We start from the raw sequence: 22,249 nt of genomic DNA on the forward strand, positions 1-22,249 counted from the left end.
TACCTGAATAAATCAATGGCCTAACTCACCTGTCATGCTCTTGAAATTCTGCAGCATAGTCAAGAACCTATACAAAATCTGGTAACATAAGTGTAAAGTTCTCTATTCTAATCTGCACTTGCTTTAACTTTGTCAGTCTGCTCATGCCTAAGAACTCATAAAACAGATGTGGGATTTTCCTGTTACAAAAATGGTGAAGGGTAACTTAAAAATGAGTCTTTATATTTCAATACCATTTTGCAATTGAATTTGATGTATAAAATTAATCACAAGTAGAATCAGTTCAGCTACTGAAAGAGCAGAAAATCTCGCAACATTGTTATTAATAAAATTGTTTTAATTGCTTAATTAATAAACAAAGTGCCCAATTTGTGTTAAAGTAAAAGCTTACCAGAAACTGTAAAACAGTTAAGATCATTATGTAGATACCTTTATATTACAGAACAGCAGCAGGGTAATATCAGAAATTGCTATAATTGGGTGAATTTAGCCTGGAACTACTAGTATAATGGTAATTATAAACTGAATTTACCTTTGTTTATAGTTACTTCAGGTCTAGCCACACCCTGGCTTATGTTTGCTGTTGTGATGGTAATTCTAAACTGAGTTTGCCTTTGTTTATGGTTACTTCAGGTCTAGCCTCACCCTTGCTTATGTTTATGGTTATTTCAGGGCTGGTCTAACCTTTGCGATCGTAGCTACTCTAGTCTCCCGTTTGTAACATGATAATTTCTGCCTCCTTGTGGCCCAGGGGGAGGCAAATTTGAGACACCCCTGTCTTCTGTCGTTCAGCTGATATTGATTACCCTGTTTTTCTCTCATAAATCCTAGATTGTGGAGTGGACTAGATTGCTGCCTGGTGGAATTCTTTGTCCTTGGGGTTGGATGTCCACTCTTTCAACCCAGCGGTCACCAGTGTCTTCTTATCTCCAAGGACTGTGGAGTGGGGTCCTCCCACCTAATGTGTTGATGATCCTAAAAGCAGCAAGGTCATGAGAAAAACCAGGTTTCCCTGAGATGTCAATGACCTCAGTGAGTATATACTGTAACTAGTATATACTCCAACGTCTGTCCAAGTCAAAATGGGAAATAAGCTAAGCTCTGAAGTAAAGAAAAATGTTATAAATTATATTTTAAAGCGTTGGGAATAATTTGATTATAAGCCAATAATTAAAAGGAATGAAATTCTTGTGCAAAACTGCGTGGTCATAGTGCACATTAATTAAAAAATGGCCTTCAAAGAGATCTTAAATGTTATCTTACAATTAAACTTATTTTGCAAGAGAATGAATATTATAAGTAACATATGTGTGTTGTGTGCTTGTGTCTAACTATTTGTGTCTGCCTGTTCAGTGTATATCTTCATACATTGGGATGGTAATATCAAATTAACAAATGAAAATTCTTAAAAGTGCTTTTGAGTTAAAGGAGGAAATGTAGATCTGTTCTCTTAAATTGATAAAGTAAATGTCATTGGTTGCTAATTATAATTCAATAAGCTTATTTAAAGGTAAAGTAACTTCTAGTTAATTATAAGAAGTTTGTAAAAACATCTTCTAAACTGAAGCATTTAAATGGCTAAATCCCTAATCAGAAACCTAAATTGATATTAATAACAAGTAATTTCATAACTGGAACACCTGTCAGAGGCCACCTCCATCTGCATATTAAAGTGGTAGTAAGGAAAGATAACCTTGATTCCATTGGAAATCTTCAGTTTTCATAAAATAATTGAGAAGGTAGACAAAAGTAATGTCATTTGATATGTTATACATTGCTTTGGAAGTATTTAGAAATTATATTAAAATTAAAAGAGACAGACTACAGTATAGTCAAACTCTCTTGTACGTGCAAATCAGGTCATCAGTATACTGCATGGTGTCTCCCATTTGAGTTATTAACTTCCTTGGTCACTAACCTTAAAACAATAAATGTATCTACTACATCTCTGAGTATGCTCCTGAAGAGGATGGAGAGTATGTTGCAGTTTTGGACTCCTGCAGCGGTGGGCAAAGGCTCTCTATAGCCAGAAGTACAATGGACATTGCCTCCAGACTGGCTCTGTTTCATGGTGCTCAAGGGCACTATGCACCAGGCCAGTGAAACACTGGAGCCTATCTTCCTTGTCTCTCTCTAGTACCAACGGTATTGCAGCATGCTGTGTGAAAGACATACCAAGTGCATAAGTTACCAGAGTAAGGTGAGTAGAACTTAAACCAACACAATTGGTTTTATGACCTGCTCCCATGGAGAGATAACATATGTGATATTGAAAACTTGATGCTTAGATCTGTTAAAAGCAGCTCAAAGAGGAACTTGTACATTAATTAGTATTAAGAGCTGTACCTATATGTCTGATGAATATGATTATCTTTTCCAGATCATATGCAGAGGGATATTGAACATGCTGAAAGTCCTAGTAAATTTAATTCATTTTCTAAGTAATTAATGAATGTACCTGTAAGACTTTCTTAAATACTGTCTTTATTTTCCTTGCCATATGCTTGTCTTGTTGCCTATACTGTCTTTGTGAGTTCATATCTAGGACAGTGTCTCTCCTCATACCTCTCCTAGTTGTCTAAGCATAACCACCACCATGGGAACTGGGGTTGGTAGTTTATACCCAAGAGTTAACCACCAGCAGGAAAGAACCTAAGGAAGAATGCTGTTTCCCACCAACTTTGGGAGGTGCAGCCTCTGAAGGCACCTGGCCTTTCTCATTCTCGTAATCTAGTATGCCGTGGCTGGACCCCTTTTTGGGCCTGCTTATCACCATCATCTTTATCCCTTTTATAGGACCATGTATTTTCAAAATTCTATTTCAGTTTATTTCTTATAGAATCAATGCCTTATTAGTTATATGGGATTTTTCTCCAGTTCCAACCGGAGTGCTGGAACTCTTCCCTCAACCACAATAGCATAGCCAGAGGGTTTTACATGTTGTCAGGTATAGCCAACTCCCCTTAACTATCTGGAAGTAACTACAGAAGAATGACCATTGCCCTTCAGCGCCCCCTTAAGAATAAGTGTGTAAACTCTCTGAGGCGGAGTTGAGGCAGGTTAGTATTGGGAAAGGGAGAAGGCAGCTGAGGCCTGGAAGACTACACCACATGGCCAACAGACCCCACCCAGACAGCTCCTGAGGAATCCCATGAGACCCCACCCACAAGAATCTCATTTGCAATGAGAATCCTGCTCAGGGTCAAGCAAAAGCCCTCAAAAGGCCTCACCATTGGTCCCCTGAGAAATGACAGGTGGGATAACCAATCACAACAGCGAAGAGCTGGGGTCCCTCCCCAACATTATGACGGGGGAGGAGAAAGACTTTTAAAAGACCTGACCTGGGGCCCCAGGTGCATGACTCACCCTGCAGCATACCTAGTCAATGCCTCCGACTGTGCAACTTTCTTATTTCTTAATAAATTCTGTGCTCCCTTGCCTACCCTATGGTGTATCCTTAAATTCTTTTATGCCACATAAGCCAAGAACCTCAAAGCCCAGAACCCAGAGCTTTTCACTATTAAAACCATATTTCATAAAATTCTAAGACATTGGTTTGAAGTTGTATATTCTCCAGAAAACCATGTTTTTAAATTTAACTCATTCCTGTGGGTATGAACCCATTGTAAGTAGGACCTTTTAGTGAGGTTACTTCAATTAAAGTGTGGCCCAACCCAAGCAGAATGGGTCTTAATCCTATCACTGGAGTCCTTCTTATGTGAAGTAAAATTCAGACAGAGTCAGAAAGCCACAGGATATAAGAAGCTGAAGTCAATGAAACCGGGAAGAGAAGGGAGAGGCTAGGAGAGGCCGCCATGTGCTTTGCCATGTGACAAGTTCAGGATCAAGAATCCGCAGCAGCCAACCAACCACAGAATGCCATAGTCTTCAGGAAGAAAGTATGGCCTCGATGCCTTGATTTTTTTTCCCAGCCTCAAACCATGAGTGAATAAATTTGCACTGTTCAACCTGACCCATTTCATAGTATTTGTCTGAGCAACCTTGGAAACTAAAATATCATCATTATAAGATATGTCATTATTTATGTTACCACTAAAAAGGAAAACACACTTGAGAATGGAGAGTGTAAGAGCATATACCAAACACTGATGGGAAATGAAAGGCTGCACAGTGAGGGTAAATGAGAACTAAGTCTCACACAACAAGGGGCAGTACTGAAACATGTCTCCTACTTGTCACTTGGTAGAGGTAAAGACAAGGAAATTTCTCCTGAGACCTTGAGCTAGGAGCTGTTATTCACACAGGCTTGGGGTTTGAATTCACACTGTGGTTTTTAAAAAAAGTCTTAAGGAGAGAATTCAAGTCTCATGCTGGGCATGCCCCTAGGTTCTCCAAACCAGGTCTGGAAGAAGGAAACCTCAATCTAGTTGACAGTGATTGTAAGAAGAACCCTGACTTCAGAAATGTCAAAATATAAAAATACATATCTAAGAGTAGAAGAAATGAGATAGGATGAGTTTCAGCTGCGCCCATAGCACTTGGCCTCCCCTGCAGTTAAAACATCGTGTGACTCACAGGGAGGAAAGCAGGTGGAATTTCCTTCCTATCCCCTTTTCCCCTGGTTGGAAGATGATGACAATTGCAGCAACCTGGTGGACCCGGTGTTGAAGATGTCTAAGCTGAGCACCTTGTCCAGGTCCCCGGATGGCCTGGTCTTAGAGATATCCATTTGCCTCGGGGTCAGCAACTTAGGAATAGGTGAGATACTAAATATTTTGGTCTTTGCTGGCCTAAAGGTCTCTGTTGTGACTACTCAACTCTGTCTGCTGTAGTGAGGAAACAGCCATAGACAATATGTGAATGATTGGGCATGGCTGTATACTGATAAGACCTTATTTATTTATTTACTTTTAAAGGTGGCTTAAAATATAAGACCTTTATTATTGCACAAACCAGAGCAATGTGAGGCAGGCAGTTCCTGCGGCTAAAGAGGCAGCAGTCCAGGCTTGGTCCCCAGGCCACAGTTCGCTGACCCCTACCATTGACCATCCAGGTGTTTGGAGTATATGTGACAGCTAGAAACTGTGCATTATTTAAGCCAGGATATTTTGGGTTTCTTTGTTATGGCATCTTAGCCTGTACTCTCCATGATGGATTAACACTCCAAGTAATTTCTTGGCCTGCCCAACTCAATCTCTACCCTCACCTAAACTGTCATCGGTTGGTGTCCTTGCCTCCCTTCTTGAAACTAAGCCCTGACTACAATGGTTTTACTTATAATTGTAGTATTTTAGCTTATTTCTTTTACTTGCTACTGTGGTTATTACCTGTTAACTGAGCACTTTATAATGTGGCTGTACACAGATGCTTTCCCCTCTTTACAGTCCCTCATTTACAGGCTGTTTGTGCTTATCCCAGCTAGCATTTATCAGTTTTCGAGGGCTTCTCAGGCTACACTTGCAGACTCCATCTTTTTTTTTTAAACAAAGTGATTTTATTGGTACATGTTAATACAGCATAAACCCATCCAAAGTTTACAATTGATGGTATTTGGTATAATCACAGAGTTGTGTGTTCATCACTTCAATAATTATTAGGGCATTTTCATTATTCATTAAAAAAAGAAAACCCAAAAATCCTCATCACCGCTCAGTCTCTCTGTGCTTCCCCTGCTGTACGTAGCTGCTGTTCTATTTCCATCTCTCTAGTTCATTTGTACTTATATTTTATAAAAACAGTCTTATTATATGCAATATCATCCATATTCATAGGTTTCCCTGTAATATACAGTCTCATGTTTCATTTTTTAGCTTTCCTTCTAATAATATACATGTCCTTAGACTTTCCCTTTTAGTCACTGTCATACCCATATAATAGCTCTGCTAGTTACAAACACTATGATGTGCTTTTACAATTCCTATTAATTTCCAAGGATTTACAATCTTTTAACAACCCTCAGCTTTCCATTCTCTGCCCTCATTCTATTTTCTGGTGTCCTATATTCTAATTATTAACTCCATGAGTTCACATAGTATATTTAGTTCATAATAGTATATTCATACAGCATTTATCCTTTTCTGTCTGGCTTGCTTCACTCTATAATGCCCTCCAGGTTCATCCATGTTGTCATATGCTTCACAACTTCATGTCTTCTTACAGCTGCATAATATTCTAACGTATGTATACACCTCAATTTGTTTATCTGCTCATCTGTTGATGGACACTTGCGTTGTTTCTATCTTTTGGCTATTGTAAATAATGCCGCTATGAACATCGGTGTGCAAGATGGCTATTCATGTCTCTGCTCTCAGTTCTTCTGGATATACACCCAGTAGTGGTTTTGCTGGTTCACATAGCAAGTCTATATTCAACTTCCTTAGGAATTGCCAAACAGTCCTCCACAGTGGCTGTATCATTCTACATTCCCACCAACAGTGAATAAGTGTTCCTATCTCTCCACATCCTCACCAACACTTGAAGTTTTCTGACTTTTTAATAGTGGTCAGTCTAATAGGTGTGAAATGATATCTCATTGTGGTTTTGATTTGCATTTACCTAAATCATTAGTGATGTTGAACATTTTCTCATGTGTTTTTTTGCCACTTGTATTTCTTCTTTGGACAATTTTCTTTTCAAGTCTTTTGCCCATTTTTTAATTGGGTGGTTAGTCTTTTTATTGTTGAGTTGTAGTATATCTTTATATATCATGGATGTTAAACCCTTATTGGGTATGTGATTTCTAAATATTTTCTTCCATTGAGTTAATTGCCTCTTCACCATTTTGACAAAGTTCTTTGACATGCAAAAGTGTTTAATTTTGAGGCTATCCCATTTATCTACTTTTTTGTTTGTTGCTCATGCTTTGGGTGTAAGATTAAAGAGACTACTGCCTACCACAAGATCTTGAAAATGTCTTCCTACATTTTCTTGTAGGAGTTTTTTTTCCTTCCCCTCCCGCCCTGCTGTTTTTGCTGTCTGTGTCCATTAGGTGTGTGATCTTTTGTATCTTTCTTTGTTTGTCTTCTCTCCTTGTCTTTCTCCTCTAGGATTCACCATGATTTGATCTTGGGAACCTCTGATGTGGAGAGCAGTTCCCTGTCAATTGCGCCACCTCAGTTCCTGTTCTCTGCTGTGCTTCACCTTGACTTTCCCCTTCATTTCTCTTTTGTTGTGTCATCATCTCGCTGCATGACTCACTTGCATGGGCACTGGCTCACTACGCAGCACTTGGTTTACCATGTGGGCACTGGCTCACCGCATGGGCATTGGCTTACAATGTGGGCACTCACATGGGCACTCGGCTCACCATGTGGACACTTACATGGTACCTGGCTCACCACGCAGGCACTAGCTCACCTTGTGGGCCCTGGCTTACCCCGAGGGCACTCACGTGGATACTCAGCTCACCACACAGGAACTCATACAGGCACTTGGCTCACCACGCAGGCACTTGGCTTTCCATGTGAGCACTTGGCTCACCACGTGGGCACCCACATGGGCACTTGGCTCACTGTGTAGGCACTTGGCTCTCCGTGTGGGCACTCGGCTCACCGTGCAGGCACTCAGCTCACTGTGCAGACATACTTTCTCTTCTTTTTCACCAGGAGGCCCCAGGGATCAAACTTGTGTCCTCCATATGGTTGGTGGAGGCCTCATCACTTGAGCCACATCTGCTTCCCTCTTGTAGGAGTTTTATGGTTGTTGTTTTTATATTTAGGTCCTTGATCCATTTTGAGTTAGTTTTTATATAAGGTGTGAAAGAGGAGTCTTCTTTCTTTCGGGTATGGATATCCAGGGGACCCTTGATTAAATTACCTGTTAAGGTTAGGGCTTTGATTTGACAATGTCAATAAGGCATGACTCAGGTTGAGTCGCCACCCCCTTGGTGGGCTGATATAAAAGGGCACTCACTCAAGAAGCCACAGGAAGAGAGAGACCTTTGTCTGGGGTGCTGGGGGTAGATGAGCCATTCCCTGATAGCTTACAGCTGAGTTTTGGAAGAGAGCAAGACTGATATAGAAAGACCAGAAAGAAATGAGCCTTATGCCAACCTGCAGCTGAGAAAGAAGAAGCCTACAGGGGAAGGCTGAACCCTCACAGAGATCAGCAACCATCTTGCTTTAACACGTGGCAACTGACTTTGGTGGGAAAGCTACCAGTGGCAGTTTGATATTTATGAATTCCAAAAAGAGATATAGATTATGTTTGCAAACTGGTCTGTTACTCTGGACATGATACCCTTTGATTTATTTAACTTCAAAGGTTTTACATGTACTTGATTATATTAAGATTAGGGCTTTGATTTGACCATGTCAATAGGGTGTGCAGGGTTGATTTCCCGCTCCCTTGGTGGGCGGTACAAATGGACACTCAATCAAGAAGATAGAAGCAGACACATGAAAAAAGAGAAAGGCAGCTGCATAGACATGGAAGAGGAGCCTGTGGCTCCAGAAAGAGAGATAGCCTTTCACCTGATAGTTTGCAGCTGAAGAGAACAGAGCAACTGAGCTCTATGCCAGCCTACAGCTGAGATAAGAAGCTGGGCCCACAGAGCCTAAGAGGAAAGAGGAAGGTTGAACCCTGGTTGATATCACTCACCATCTTCCGTCAACAAGTGGCAACAAACTTTGGGTGAGAAAATACCTCTTATGATACTTTGAGTTGGACTCTTTAGGGCTTTATAACTATAAACTTTTACCTCAAATCAATACTCTTTATAAAAACTGACAGATTTCTGGTACTTTGCATCAGCACCCCTTTGACTGACTCATATACAACCTTAAGTTGGACTCCTTAGGGCCTTGTAATTGTAAACTTTTATCCCAAGTGAGTACCCTTTATTAAAACCAATAGATTTAAAAAAAAATAAGATTCATTAGTTTTATTTTATCTATCTATCTATCTATCTATCTATCTATCTATCTATCTATCTATCTACTCCTCCCCGCCACCCGTTGTCTGCTCTCCGTGTCCATTCACTGGGTATTCTACTCCTCCCCGCCGCCCGTTGTCTGCTCTCTGTGTCCATTCACTGGGTATTCTTCTGTGACCACTTCTATCCTTATCAGTGGCACCTGGAATCTGTGTTTCTTTTTGTTGCTTTGTCTTGTTGTGTCAGCTTTCCATCTGTGCAGCACCTTTCTTGGGCAGGCTATACTTTCTTTTGCGCTGGGCGGCTCTCCTTACTGGGCGCACTCCCTGCGCGTGGGGCTCCCCTACGCAGGGGGGCACCCCTGTGTGGTAGGACACTCCTTGTGCGCATCAGCACTGCACATGGGTCAGCTCCACATGGGTCAAGGAGGCCCGCGGTTTGAACCGTGGACCTCCCATGTGGTAAGTGGATGCCCTATCCATTGGGCCAAGTCCGCTTCTATTAAAGCCAATAGATTTTTGAAGCTTTGTATTGGCACTCCTTTGGGAGAATTATACAGAGGGCTTGAGGGCCTTGTCAAAAATCACTTTACCATAGATGTGAGGGTCTATTTGTGAGTTCTTGAGTTATTGATTTAGTTCCATTGATCAATATGTCTGTCTTTATGCCAATCCCATGCTCCTTTTTCCAGTGTAGCTAAGTAACATGCTTTGTCGTCAGAAAGTGAGAATCCTCCAAATTTGTTCTTGTTTTTAAAGATATTGTTGACTATTCAGGACTCCTTACCCTTCCAAATAAATTTTCTAATTGGCTTTTCCATTTCTGCAAAAATAGGCTGCTTTGGTTTTTATTGGGATTGCACTGAATCTGAAATTAGTTTGGGTAGAATTGACATCTGAATGATATTTAGTCTTTTAATCGATGAACATGGAATATTCTTTCATTTATTTAAGTTTTCTTTGGTTTCTTTTAGCAATGTTTTATAGTTTTTTGAATATAGGTCCTTGATGTACTTGGTTAAGTTTACTCCTCAATATTTGATTCTTGTAGTCACTATTATAAATGGAATTTTTTTTTCTGATTTCCTCCTCAAATTGCTTATCAGTAGAAACTCTACTGATTTTTACATATTAATCTTGTATCCCACCACTTTGTTGAACTCATCTATTAGTTCTAGTAGCTTTGTTGTGGATTTTTCAGGATTTTCTAGATATAGGAAAATATGCAAATAGTGAAAGTTTTGCTTTTTCCTTTCCTTAATTTCTTTATCTAGCCTATTTACTCTAGATAGAACTTCTAGTACAATATTGAATAACAATGGTGACAATGGGTATTCTTGTCTTATTCCTGATCTCAGCAGAAAACCTTTCAGTACTACGCTGTGGAGTACAATTCTAGCTATAGGTTTTTTATATATATACTTTACCATATTAAGAAGTTTCCGGGAAACGGACTTTGGCCCAGTGGTTAGGGCATCCGTCTACCACATGGGAGGCCCGCGGTTCAAGCCCCGGGCCTCCTTGACCCGTGTGGAGCTGGCCCATGCGCAGTGCTGATGCGCGCAAGGACTGCCCTGCCACACCGCAAGGAGTGCCCTGCCACACAGGGGTGTCCCCCGTGTAGGGGAGCCCCACGTGCAAGGAGTGCACCCATAAGGAGAGCCGCCCAGCACGAAGGAGGGAGCAGCCTGCTGAGGAATGGCGCCGCCCACACTTCCCGTGCCGCTGATGACAACAGAAGCGGACAAAGAAACAAGACGCAGCAAAAAGACACAGAAAACAGACAACCGGGGGAGGGGAGGGGAATTAAATAAATAAAAATAAATCTTTAAAAAAAAAAAAAGAAAGTTTCCTTCTATTCCTGTGTTTTGGAGTTTGTTGTTTTTTTTTTATCAAGTAAGAATGCTGTATTTTGTTAAATGCCTTTTCTGAATCAGTTTAGAGAATCATTTGCTGTTTCTTCAATTGATTAATGTGTTATGTTAATAGATTTTCTTGTGTTGAACCACCCTTGCATATCTGTGATAAAACCCACTTGATTGTGGTATATAATTCTTTTTAATGTGATTTTGGATTCAGTTTGGAACTATATTGTTAAGGATTTTTGAATTCTTATTCCTTTGAGATATTGGTCTGTAATTTTCTTTTTTTTATCGTATCTTTATCTGATTTTTGTATTAGGGTGACGTTGGCTTCATAGAATGAATTTGATAGCATTCTTTGCTGTTTAACTTTTTGGAAGAGCTTGAGCAAGATTCTCATTAGATCATCTTTTAGGTATTGGTAGAATTCACCTGTGAAGCCATGTGACCCTGTGCTTTTCATCTTTGGGTCTTTTTTGGTAACTATTTAAATGTCTTCATTTGTGATTGGTTGGGTGAGGTTTTCTATTTCTTCTAGGGTCAGTGTAGGTTGTTCATGCGTTTTCTAGGAATTCATCCATCTCTTTTACACTGCATAGTGTTTTTTGGTGTACAGTTGTTCATAGTATCCTCTTAGGAGCTCTCTTTTTTCAGTAGTACTGTCCCTCCTCATTTCTCAATTTTTTTCTTCATCAGTCTAGGTAAAGGTTTTTCAGCTTTATCCTCTCAAAGAACCAACTTCTGGTTTTGTTGATTCTGATTAGTTTGCTGTTCTTTTTCTAGTTCCTCCAGGTGTGCAATTAGATCTTCAATTTTAGCTCTGTCTTTTTTTTTAATATAAGCATTGAGGGCTATAAATTTCTCACTCAGCTGTGCCTTTGTGGTGTCGCATAGATTTTGATATGTTGTTTTCTCATTTTCACTCATCTCAAGATATTTACTGAATTCTCTTGCAATTTCTTCTTTGACCCACTGATTATTTAAGACTGTTTTGTTTAATCTTCATGTATTTATGCATTTTCCTTTTTGTGGGCAGCTGCAGGCCTCCGGGAGGGTCAACGCGGATGGCCGGGTGAGCTCTCCGGACGGGGGCTGCCCCACGGTCAAAAGAGAGGAGGGGGGTCGGCACGAAGCCGTTGGGCCCTCGCTCTCTCTGCTCAGGCACGGGGGACGCGCGGTGCAAGCAAAAACACCACAGAGACGAGGTCTGGGCACAAGTCTGCTTTATTGTAGAAGGGGACATGGTTTTATAGGGTCTAGGGATACGTAAAGGGACTTGATTGGTGCTGGCGGGTGCTGTTGCTTGCGTAGACGGTTACTGGACAGTAGGCGGTTACTGGACAGTAGGTGGTTACTGGACAGTAGGCGGTTACTGGACAGTAAGCTGGCTAAGGGGTTAGGAGCAAGGGAGGGGAAGGGGAAAGTGTGGGCTGTCTAGATAACGGCTAGGCGGAAGACGGAGAAGGAGAGAAGGAGGGGCAGCGCCGGCTGCCAATACTGGGCGGGAAGGAGACGGGGACACCTTTTTTCTATCCATAATCAATTTCCAGCTTCATTCCATTTTGATCAAAGTGTTTTGCATAATTTAAATCTTTTTAAATTTATGGAGGCCTGTCTTATGACCCAACATATGGCCTTTCCTGGAGAAGGATCTATGAGGCTTGAAAAGAATGTGTATCCTGCTGTTTTGGGGTATAATGCTCTGTAAATGTCTGTGAGGTCTAAGTCATTTATCATATTATTCAAAATCTGTTTCTTATCCTCTGTCCAGATGTACTGAAGTCTCAACTATTAATATTATTGTAATGACGTCTATTTCCCCTTCAGTTTTACCAGTGTATGCCTGATGTGTCTTATACACTTAGGTTAGGTACATAGATTTTATTTATTTAAAAGATTTATTTATTTATTTCTCTCTCCTTCCCTGCTCCCCCCAGTTGTCTGCTCTCTGTGTCCATTCGCTGTGTGCTCTTCTGTGTCCGCCTGTATTCTTGTCGGCGGCACCCAGCATCTGTGTCTCTTTTTTGTTGCATCATCTTGCTCTGTCAGCTCTCTGTGTGTGTGGCACCATTCCTGGGCAGGCTGCATTTTTTCATGCTGGGTGGCTCTCCTTATGAGGCACACTCCTTGCGTGTGGGGCTCCCCTATGTGAGGGACACCCCTGCATGGCACGGCACTCCTTGCGTGCATCAGCACTGTGCGTGGACCAGCTCATCACATGGGTCAGGAGGCCCTGGGTTTGAACCTTGGACCTCCCATATGGTAGGCGGATGCTCTATCTGTTGGACCAAATCCACTTCCCATAGATATTTATTATAGTTATTTCTTCTTGGTAATTGCCCCTTTTATTAATATATAATGACCTCCTTCATCCCTTATGATAGTTTTACACTTAAAATATATTTTGTCTGATATTAGTATCACTACTGTAACTCTTTTTTTTGGGTTACTATTTGCATGGAATCTCCTTTTCCAATCTTTCACTTTCATACTGGTTATGTCCTTACATCTAAGGTGAATCTCTTGCAGACAGCACATAGATGGCTCATTAAAAAATTTTTTTTATCCATTCTATCAGGCTATGTCTTCCAGTTTGGGAGTTAAAGCCAAGTATATGTTATTACTGTAAAGGCATTACTTATCTCATTCATTTTGTTCTTTGTCTTTCTCTTGTCATATCTTAATATTGTCTGTTTACCCTTTAATTTACCTTTCCTAGTAATCTTCATTTCTGCACTCTCTTCGAAGTCTCTTGCCCTTGTTTTATTCCTTTCAGGCTGCAGCACTCCCTTTAGTAGCTCTTATAATTCTGGTCTTTTGGTTGCATACTCTCTTTGTTTTTGTTTGTCTGTGAAGACATTAAACTCACCCTCATTCTTGCAGGACAGTTTTGCTGGATATAGAATTCTTGCTGGCAGTTTTTCTCTTTCAGTACCTGTGATGGTTAGGATAATGTATCAACTCAGCCAGGTAATTGGACCCAGTTGTTTGGTCAAGCAAGCACTGGGCTAATTGTAATAGAAGGACATTTATGGACTTTAGTGGCCAGTGACTTTACTGCATAGATGGCTGATTACATCTACATCAGTCAGGGAGATTACCATCAGCAATGAGTGATGCTTTAGCCAGTCAGTTGAATGCCTTAAAAGGGGACATGATTTCAGCATTCAGAAAGAATTCCCCAGCTTGTCTTTGGACAGCCAACATCTTCCAGAAACTCATCAAAGACCTTCATTGGACCTTCATCATAGTCCTGGATTGCAGCCTGCCTGCAAAACCTGGACTTGTGCACCCCCACGGTCATGTGAGAGACTCTTACAAAATTGCAAACTATTGACATATCTCCTGTTAATTCTGTTTCCCTAGAGAACTCTGACTAATACAGTACCTTATAGATAGCAAAACACTTTTTTCTAGCCTCCATGGTTTCTGATGAGAGGTTGGTGCTTAATCTTATCATGTTTCCCTTGTATGTTATGTTTTGCTTTTCTCTTGCTGTTTTCAGAATCCCCTCTTTCTCTGATGTTTGTCATTCTGAATAGTAGGTGTCTCAGAATAGTTTTATTCAGATTTATTCCATTTCAGGTGCATTTTTCTTCTTGGATAGAGATGTTTATGTTTTTCATAAGGATTGGGAAGCTTTCAGTCATTTTTTCCTCAGATATTCTTTCTGCTCCTTTTCCATCCTTGTCTCCTTCCAGAACACCCATATCAAGTATATTTGTGTGTTTCATGTTGACATGTAATTCTGAGATCAATTCCAACTTTTCCATTCTCTTCTCTTCCTGTTCTTCTGCCTTTTCCAGGCCAGGTGTTTGGTCCTCAATATCTCTAATTCTATCTACATGCACTTCAAATACACTATTGTTTGCCTCTAATGTATTTTTAATCTCACCCATTGTGTCTTTCATTCCCACAAGCTCTGTTACCCTTCTTTGAAGGCTTTCAAATTATTTCTTATGCCACCCAGCATCTTCTCAATATCCTTTATTCCTTTAGTCATATTTTCCATCAATCCTTTGAATTGATTTAGGAGATTTCTGTAATTATCATTGATTAGTTATCTTAAATCCTGTATCTCTTCAGGATATTTGGTTTGTTTCTTTGACTGGGCCATCTCTTCCTGTTTCCTCATATGGCTTGTAATTTTTTTTGCTGATGTCTAGGCATCTGAATATGCTGGTGAATTTACTTTTATGGCACTTGTCAGTGTTTCTGCTCTGGCCAGAGCTGAGATTAAAAATGGGCACTGCTGGCTGAATCCACTGAAGAAAGCCCCCTGGGCTCACCCTCCTTCTTCCTTTGTGGCAGCTGACAGGGAGGAAAATGTCTGTTCTCCTCTCAGTCAGCTGCAGTGAGCCAAGGGTTTTATCTAGGCTTAAAATCTTGAGGTTGGGGAATGGGAGCCCTTCCTGGCTGCCATGGTGGTTTGGTAACTCATGTTTATTGTTTTGGGTTCTTTGTGTCTCTGTCCCTCACCGCTGGGGGTTGTGCAGCACTGTCCTGGTCTGCTGACCCCCAAGGCACATCCCTTGGGCAGCTTTTGGCCTTTTCTCCTTTGTTTTTGTGAGAGAGTTGAGCTCTGTCTGTCTACTCTGACACCATCTTCCCAGAACCATCACATATTCCTTCTTAACTATAACTGAAGCATAATCAATACCACTTTAAATAACGTCATTATCTCTGCCTATTTTGTTTGAATCCCATGAAATTTGTATTTAGACTTTGGGAGACAGATTTGAGTTTTTTAAACCCTTTCTCCTTTTATGTTTGCAACAAACTCTTCTCTTGAAATTCTGGTGTCATAGTATTGACTTGTATAAGCAATGGGCAATGAGCCCTCACTTGGTAACAAATCCTTTGTGTCATTCTCTAATCTTCCACCATGATGATCTTTCTAAAACAAAAAAACTCTTTTTTTTTCCCCTCCTCCCAAAAAAACAATCCATCTTCATACACTGGAAAGAGTGAGATTCAATCTCCTAGAGTGCCTTAGGAGACCCTGGTTCATCTGGCTTCATCTACCTCTTCAGCTATGCTGCAGGCATCTTGACCCTTCATAGAGATTTTTGTTTCTGCAGCTCCCTCTGGCTGGAATGTCCTTTCTGACGTGGTCTTCTGGGTGCACCCTAATCATCTATGAAAACTTAGTTTCAGGGTCACCTTCTCTCAGAAGCCTATCTAGGCTCTCCCCTGACTAAAAAATGAATCATTTGTGGGCAAGGTGTGTATCTTGTTGGTTTTTATTCCTCAGCACCTATCACAGAGTTTGGCATATAATACGTGTTTGAAAAAGTGAGTAGCTCTTTCCTCTTCTGTCTCTCTTTATTAAACATCCACTATTTATAAGAGCATCTAATAGACCACTTCATTTAGAAATGATAAAAGGAGGACCACAGACCAAGTATCTTGTACAAGGTTTATTTATCTTTTATTTGTTTAGCTTCATTTCCCACATGTTGTGAAATCCTACTCCTTTTACTCACCCTACTCCTTCTATATAAATCTGTGCTTTAAATCCTTTCCTATGTCTTGACTCACTTTTTCCTTGACTTCTGCAAAGCTCTTTCTTGAAACATCGCTGAATGGAGCATTTCCTACTTGGATGCTTTCACAGTCGTTTATTTTCTTGTTATTTCTTGGGTTATTCTGCATAAACAAAGACCTAGTTTACTTGCCCTTTACCTGGTGCAACAGGAGTTTAAATGAAGATTTTTACTGAGATCCAAAGATGATCAGTATCCAACTGATACTGAGGCCTTGATTGGGACATTTTCATGACCTCCAAAATGTAAGCTTGTAAATGAATAAATGCCTGTTGTAAAAGCTAACCCACTTCTGGTATATTGCTTTCGGCAGCCCAGCAAATTAAAACAACTGCTTACTCTCTCCTCCAGCTCCCATCTTTCTTTCCAATACAGGAGGGGTTGGTCCAACAGCAAGTGAGCCAGCTGGTAGAGGTGGAGAACAGATGCCAGGTGATAAAGCAGGATAGATGCTGACATTGCTCTTTCTTCTGCAATGCCAGCTTCCTGCCTCCGGCAAGGCCTACCTGGAGGAAGGTGAGAAGGTGCTACTTTACAAACTGTGCCTACTTAGACTCTGACAGGGGACCAAACTTTGAAATTTCTGGATTGAGGATGTTTGCGTTATAGCTATGAGTAACCAGAAAAATCATAGGGAGAGGCTAAATGCTTGTCAAGTGCCTGGGAGAAGTGGGGAACAAAAAAAGTAAAGTTGTTTTATGATTACATTTCTCCATGGCAAGTTTGTTCAATAAATCAATTAAAATTTCCTTATCTATATTTTAACTTGCAAAGACAGTGAAATATATATTATTCCTAATGATGTTTGCCAAAATTATAGGAAAGAAAGTTGAAAGGCAAAATGATGTGCTTTTGGAACAGGAGTTGTACAAGAAATGGGGGTGTATTTGCTAAACAGGATAAAAACATTGCTACGAGTAAATTAAGAACTGAGCCTATTTTCTTATTACCTGTATTCTCACATGCTTTAATCGTATTTCAAAAAAGTATCTTTCACACCTCAGGTATCTCTTAGTAGGAATATGCATTATTTTCCACTCCACCCCACTCCTCTGGAGAAGTAAGCAAAGAGAATCACAGGGAATCTACTCAATTAGTGGAAACACGAAGATACTCGGGTTAAGATCAAGCCTCCTGAAGAGTTTGGCTTTAAATTTCATGTTCTCCATAGCAAAATATCTTGATTTTCGTTGTTTTCAAGCCAAAATGCCACAGAGGATAAAATATTTTCATAATCAGCTTTAGCTGGGCTCAAAAGAGCCAAGTGGAAGAACCCTGGCACGCTGGAGTCTCACACTGGGGTTTGCTAGCTCCGCAGGTGTGGAGGGGAGGGAGCCACAAATCATTTGTCAGATACAACAAGGTAGGTGCACAATAAATACTCTTGTTGCTATGGAATTAGAATGAAGGAAGCCTGAGATTCAGGGCTGAGTTTCAGGGGCTGAGGTCTTGGTTTTAGAGGGGAGGCTTCGAAGAAGCGAGTAAGGAAGGTACAGCTTAGTGAAAGGGCACTGATTTGTTCCACAAGTGGGGCCACTGCCAGCATCATTCTCTCAGAATGTAGGAAGAGGTCTCTTCTCTCTCCAGCATGCTCCTGGCTGGAACCAGCCAACAGCCATGCTTTATAAGACATATCCTTTATATTTAAAACTACTCTTCTATCAATAAGTACATAATACATACAATGAGTTTATGTTTGTGTATATTTAAAAGTATGATTTTTAAATTATATAAAATAGTGAGCACTCTTTTACATATCAGCCAGCTTAAGAAACAGAGCCTTGCCAGTATTCCTTCTGTGCGCCCTAAGTGCTCCTGTCTCTTTCCCTCCCCTCGCTCTGTTGGGAACCACTCCAGAAGTTTTGTTTATCACTCCCTTGCTTTTTAAAAAAATTTTACCATACAGGTACATGTCATTTCAATCTCATGTTAAGTTTTGCCTGTTTTTGAACTTTATATAAATGAAATTAAATTGTCCTTTTGTCTTGCTCTTTCACGTGTATTTTTGATATTTATCCATGTCAATATGTGTAGCTGTACTTCCTTTTCACTACTGTATAATATTCCAAGGTGAGAATGTATGAGTATTTATTTATTCTAGTGTTGATTAAGACATTGGTACTTTTTCTATTATGAATAATGCTACTATCATCATTTTTGAACATGTCATCTGGAATGCATCTAAATTGTTCCTTTTTGGTTATAGTCCTTGGAGTATGATTACTGAGTGGTAGAATATTTGCATGTCCAAATTCATAGGGTGATGCCAAGATATTTTCCAAAGTAGTTCCAATTTATAATTATGCCAGCAGTGTGTAAGAGTTCCCATTGCTGCATATCGCTGATTATCATTGGGACTAGCAGACTTTAACTTTTTATCAACCTGGTGGGTTTGAAATAGTTGATTTGCATTAATTTGCACTTTTCTAACTAATGCAACTCCTGTCTTAATAAGATTGGGCATCTTTGCAGGAATCATTGAACATTCTTCTCTCCTCTTCTCTGAAATCCCTGTTCCTGTCTTTTGTTCATTTTATAGAGTTTATTATTTTTTATTATAATACTTCATAGGATAGGCATTCCTTATCTGCAATCTTTTGTTAGGTATATTGCAAATGTCTCACAATTTGTGGTTTGTTTTTTCACTCTCCTTGTGATGTCTACGATGAAGAAGATGAATATGAGTTTTTAAAAAATTTGCTATAGTCAAACACACCAATGCTGTCCTTTATGGTTTACATTAAGAAATCTTTCCCTATTCTGAGGTCAGAAGTAAATTCTCTTAGATTGTTTTCTAAATGTTTTAAAAATTTGCCCTTCACTTTTGAATTTCTTAATCCATCTAGAATTAGTGTGTGTGTATATTTACATGTACAAAACTGAAAATGCTTGACCAGTTAGACATTCTGAATAGGCCATCATGGTACCAGAAGGATTCAGGGCAGGAAACTTTGTATGCCATCAGGGCACATCCATGTGTTTCTTCTCTGGGAGTCTATACAGCACTGCAGTGGACATTCTTTAACCTCACAAGTGACAGCAGATTTGAGGGAATGAGACCACCCTGACTTAGAAGTGCGAAGTTCCATAGGGACATATCTTTCACACCATGGGTGTGGTTCTGAATCTTGGCAAGCAAAGTGCCTGGTTACAGGTTAGGTAGCTTCAGGGAAGCCTCCCACCCAACATTTACGGTTCATGTTGGACTTCCCAGGCCAGGTGCAGTTTATCAATCAGGGATCATTTTTATCGTAAGCATTGTTGCTTGGCAACACAGCTGACATTCTCTCTTTATTAGGTTTCAAGGAAAACAGATCCAGGGAAAGGTAACCCAAGGCTGATTTCCCATGTTGAAGGAGAAAGGGTTTTGTTTACCCTTTAGTCACTCTGTGTTGCGTGTGTGTGCAGGAATCCATTTTAATTATTTTCGTAATTGTGTGGATAACCAATTCTCCTGGCACCAATTACAGAATGATCCATCTTTTCCTCACTAATTTGCAATGCCAGCTCTGTCAGTTTTTCAGGTTTCACTATATATGTGAATCTGTTTATTGTCTACCTGTGCTATTCAATTACAACCCAGTGCCACTCACTGTCACATTGCCTAATTGCTGTAGTGTTATCAGAAGCCTTCGTATCTGCCAGGTCAAGTTTGCCTGTTTCTGATGATCTGTCTTGCCTATTTGCGCTGGCCTTTTTCCTTTTGAAATAATTTCATTTTGAAATATTTTGAAATAAATATTTTGAATAAACCTACAGGACAGTTGCAATAACAAAGCAAACTCCACACAGGGAACCCTGTTCCCTAGATCCATCTGTCTGTTTGTCTGTCTTTTTATCTATCTATCTATCTATCTATCTATCTATCTATCTATCTATCTATCTATCTATCTATCTATCTGTCTATCTATCTATCTAATATCTAATTGTAGAACCTTTAAGTGTAGGTTGTATTTGTATTAAGTATTCATGTTTCCTTTAACACTTAATACTTCCATGTACATTTTCTAAGAACAAGGATATTAGCTTATGTAACCACCTTAAGTGCGAGAAATTTCACATCAATATCATGTATATCACATCGATACATAGTCTCTATTCCAATTTTTTCATATGTCCTAATAATGTCCTTTTGAGCCTTTTCTCCTCCATAATTAGATCCATCCGGATCATGTATTGAATTTGTCATTGCCACTTTAGTTGCTCTTTTTTTCAATTGCAGTAACATATATACAACATAAAATTTCCCTTCTCAACCACTCCCAAGCATACCATTCAGTGGGATTAATTACCATTGTTGTGGTGCCCCCATCACCATCCATTACCAGAACTTTCCAATTGCCCCAAAAGAAAACCCTACACCCGTTTTGTATTAATTCCTCCTTTCCCCTTCCTCTCCCCTCATCTGCATTCTACTTTGTCTCTATGTATTTGCATACTCTGTGATGTTCTTTGTGGTTACCATGGGGCTTTGTGATGGGTTTTTGACTGTGTCCACTTGGCTAGCCTAGGGTCCCCATTTATTTACTCCAACACCAATCTAGGTGTTGCTGGAAAGGTATTTTTCAGATGTAATTAAAGCCCCTAATCAGTTGATTTTAAGAAGAGAGAATATGCTGAATCATCTGGGTGGACCTGACTGAATCAGCTGGAAGACCTTAAAAGTAGGACTGATATTTCCCTGGGAGAGAAGTTTCACCTGGATGTGACAGCTTCTGCAGGTGCCTGAGGAGTTCCATCCTGCCTCTGGCCTCCCCTTCCTGTTGGCCTGCTGTGTGGATCTTGGGCTTGGTTAGCCAGTTCCACAACCGTTTAAGCCAATTCCTTGTAATAAACCTCTTAACATATACACCTCCTCCAGGTTCTGCTTCTCTGGTTGATCCCTGACTGCTACAGTCTTTATTCTTCTCTCTTTCATATAAAGTACAAAATCAACTTGTCAATCAATACATTTTTGGGTTTTGATTTGTATTACATTGACTCTGTATGCTAATTTGGGCAGAACTGATATCACAAAAGACCCATGATTCTCCACTTGTTTGCGTCTTTTACTATCTTTCAATGAAATTATAGAACTTTTCTAAAAAAATATTTTTGCAGCTATTACAAATGCTATATTTTAAATCTCCTTTATTGTTAAATAAAACGCACATAAAGAAAAGTCCCAGTTTAATGAATCAAATAAATTCCCAGGTAATTACTACTTAGGTCAAGAAATAGAGCATTGTCTGAAGCTTGCTGAGTTTCCCTTCCTGATCACAACCCTTTCCCCTTCTGGACGTAATTATTATTCTGATCTTTATGGCAATCGCTTTCTCCTTCCTTTTACTCTCCTTTTTCTCCCTCTCCCTCTCCCTCTCCCTCTCCTTCTCTCTCTCCATTTTCCTCTTTCTTTTGTAGTTTTGTCACTTTTAGTGAATTTCTGAATAACATGGTCTAGTCTTTCCTGTTTAGAACTTTGTATAAATGGAATCATGCAACATGTGATCTTTGTGGGTACCTGGTTTATGACTCAGTGTGTGGTCATGTTATTATTTAAACTTCACCCCTTTCAGCTGAAATGAATATTTAATCATTCTGAAACGTCCCTCTTTATGTCTTAAAAGTATTTTTGGCCTTAAAGTCTACTCTGCCTGATATTAATATACAACAACAGCCATCCTATTATTTTCAACTTTTTTGAATCCACATATATGCATACCTCTCTGGTAAGCACTTTTTGCAACTTTACCCAGAAATTCTTTACTATCTTATTGCCCTCCAAGCTAAAATAATTAAATATTTTGTTCAGATTTTCTAGTTATCCTGCCTAGGACAGTTAATGCAAATTAACCTAATCTGCCAGTGCCAGAAGTAGAGGTTACCAGTATGGTCTTTTAAATTGCTTATTCTTTGTGGTTTCCATATATAATCAGATTGTTTTTGTGTATTGATCTTGTATCCTGCAGAATTGTTAAACTTTTATTATTTCTAGCATATTGTATGTAGATTCTTTTGGATTTCTATAGA

The sequence above is a fragment of the Dasypus novemcinctus genome, chromosome 11 (assembly GCF_030445035.2).
Source record: "Dasypus novemcinctus isolate mDasNov1 chromosome 11, mDasNov1.1.hap2, whole genome shotgun sequence".
Lineage (NCBI taxonomy): Eukaryota > Metazoa > Chordata > Mammalia > Cingulata > Dasypodidae > Dasypus > Dasypus novemcinctus.